Raw genomic sequence first — 3362 nt, 5'->3', positions numbered from 1 at the left:
ATCTTTCCGTGAGTCCTGCAGGTTCAATTATTGGTTCTTTTTAACATCAAAGCAGCGAAGTTAGCGGGTTTCTTTGCACCTGTAAAGCTTAAGTGCCATTTTTAGATCAAAGTTTTGTTAAGAAAGGTTGGGCAGGCTGAACCCTGCCTCCGAGCCTTTAATGTAACAAACATTTATGGGGCATCTGCTGTGTGCCAGTCACCGAGCTGAGGACAGGGAGATAATGAGATAAAAACGAGGAAGAGCCCTCCACTTAAAGAGCTCTGCTGTGAAGAGAGACTTTGAAGAAATAAACATCTGCCACGTAAATTCTATAATTGAGATGTGTACTCCGAGAAAGACTGGCCAACCGAAGGGTGACTTACTACGCTGGAGTAAACCTGGGGTTGAGGCAGGAAGATATATTAAATAGGACTGATGTTTAAGTGGTCAGGTTATGCAGAAATGGTGACCTTCTGTGACATCTGCTGCTTAACCATAACCTGGGGGTATGGATAATGAATCCTTAAACAGCAATAACCCTTTGTATATTTCTTCTGCGTAGTTAGGACCTCTCAGTCCCTGCTTAGCTCTACTCTAAAGCCAATCTTTTGGCCATCTATTCAAATAGATTGAATAGATGGAAGTCTCTGATTTGACTACCACAGGGCATGCTACCAGTGACAGAGTGGGCAAGTGGGTTTTGGCCATGGAGAGAAGAGGCAGGGTGCTGGACACACACACTGAGAGCTGTGAGATAAAGGAGGTACATTTATATCACTGAGCACTAATTTTCTTGTCACTTAACTTAAACCATGGGTTTAAATTGAAGCTTAGAGAGGTGCAGTAACTATTTAGGATTACACAGGTAGTATTAGAGCTGAGATTCTAACATGGTTTCCCTGACTTCAAAGATGGGATGGGCCCATTCTAAGCAGTCAGGCAGAGAGTTATTTTCAGTAAGAATGACACTGCGTCCTATTTCCTACATTGGGTGGTGAGTACACTGGGAATCACTGTTTGACGTTTCTTTAAACTTTACATAGATTATCGTTAGGATTTTCTATCTATTCAGTGTGTACTAAACCAAATTTAAAAGATACAATTAAATATGAATTCTGGATGAGCCAGAATTGTGTATAGAGGCATTATTGAATTTAAAAAGAGAGAGAGAACTTGGTAGAAAATTACTTGGCATCAGCAGGATCTCACCAGGAATATCAAGAGTATTGTCATAAAGGCACCGTGCTGGGAAATCCAGAAGCAGGCAGGCAGAGAGCCCCAGAGGAGTGAGTCGAGAGAACAGGGCACCCGGTGCAGACTGGAACTCAGGAAACAGCCAAGACTCTGTGGGGAGGAGGAACTGGCAAGAGACAAAGCAGGGTCCCCGTCTAACTCAGATCCAGAAAAAAAAAACCAGGTCCTGGTCACTAGAACAGGAGTCTCAGAAACAGGGAGACTGGCTCTCAAGAACAAGGAAGAACCTAGGCTAGAAGTGAACCACAATCCCCTAACCACAATGAGGGCTTCTCATGGCTCAGTCCTCTCAGAGATGGGCTGGTGTTTTAAAGTCCATTCTAGGAAGTGAGCCTGTAGGAGGAAGGTTGGGGAAGCACTGAGAATAGTTTCAAAAGTGCAGGGTTATGAAATTGAGAATTTATAGCACAGATTCTGAAAAATAATTCAGAGAAACAAGGGCGACACAGTGAGACTCTGTCTCAATAACCACAAAATCATAATAATAATTAAGAGAAATGCTAAGATTTTCTACATGAAGATTTAAATGTATTTTTAAATAAACATCCTGAAAAACTAATTTTTAAGTCAGGCTTTAATGGCAACAATAAACAAGGAGCCCAAAAAATCCAGATATAAACCTAAAATTTAAATAGCTTTTCATTGTCTTGCACTTTTTAGCAATAAAGATGACATCTCAAAAAAAAGAAAAGTACAGGGCGATGGAGTGAAGAGGATATTGGGACAAGGAATAACACAAATCTTAAAATATTAGGGTAAGGAAAATACTACCTGTAGGGGATTTCTGTTGGATTCGAGCTTTTGTTTTGCTCTTCTTCTGGGAAGCTTCCTACTTTCCTTTTGAGACCTGTCCCCATCCGGCATGCATAGTCACAGCAGTATGTCAAAGAGTCTTGCCTGCCCTAGGCTCAGGACCATACCTAGATCACTTGTACTCACCCTTCCTGAATTTGAGTCTCAAAGGACGGAAGAAAGGGCTGGAAAATATTATAATTGATGCTATCCCTTCCTGAGTCTGGACCTCCATGGACATCTAGATCATCAAAGCTGTTCTAGTTCCTGCCTTTTCTGAAGTCCGGGCTTACATTATTTCTTGGATTGTGGAAATATCCATATCCCTCCAATGTACTATTTCTTTCATTTAACTTAGCTAAGGCCATTTCTGTTGCTTGCAACCAAAGTGTCATAAGTGATTTGGTGTTGGAAGTAACGACAAGTTTCTAGTTCTTTTCAGAATAGGCTTTCTTGAAAGTAGAGTCAGAATCAATGTCCTGAGTCTACAATTTGGGAAGCCCCAAAGAGCTGCCCTCTATCTGCAGAATCACATTTCTCCAGAAGCCTACGAATCCAGGCAAATTCTTCCATACTAACCTCCTCCCATCCTACATTCTGACAGCTAATGAACATATTTTCCTAAGCCCCAAAATACTTAAAGCATGACCTAGTTCTCTGGGATTTTCTCTATAATTTAAAATATTTCTGCACTAATAGGCTAGCTAAATATTATCTTTCATGTTCAATGTTTGAAAGAAATGTTAAATCTAAAATAAATACATTGTCATACAAACAATATAATTCTTAATGTACTGAAATGGAGTAAAAGTATCATGAACAGGTAAATATTCTGATCTTAAATTTCATCAGGCTAACATTGACCACTTTGTTGGAAATGTGACCAAGAAAATGGCACTTTTGTTGTCAAAAAGCTAAAGTAGAAAATAATTATTTTTAGGTCCCTCTAGAAATTTTAATTTTTAAGCACATCTGTTAGGAATTTACAAACCAAGACGTGATAACTTTTTTCTAGGTCTTTGACTAAATCTCAACATTTTCACTATAAAAACTCAGAGAGTCATAAATGGGGAAGGTAAAACAATGGGCCTTAAGCTCCAAAGAACGAACTGAAGTTATTCATAGCCATTTTCACTGGCAATCAATATGGTATTGATTTTCTATTCTTGCTACTCTTGCAGTAATGTCCTTGGCTTGAAACTCAACCTAAGCTAGGAAATATCCACAAATAAAATAATTCCTACCTAAGAAACTGAAAAGAGAAAGCTTGGACATACTTCAGAGATGAAGATCTGCTGTGAGTTATTTCTGTTGGTCAGGAGATGGTACCATGG

The sequence above is a fragment of the Otolemur garnettii genome, unplaced genomic scaffold (assembly GCF_000181295.1).
Source record: "Otolemur garnettii isolate 467f Iridium unplaced genomic scaffold, OtoGar3 scaffold00160, whole genome shotgun sequence".
Classification (NCBI taxonomy): Eukaryota; Metazoa; Chordata; class Mammalia; order Primates; family Galagidae; genus Otolemur; species Otolemur garnettii.
This window is presented reverse-complemented; position numbering follows the sequence as displayed.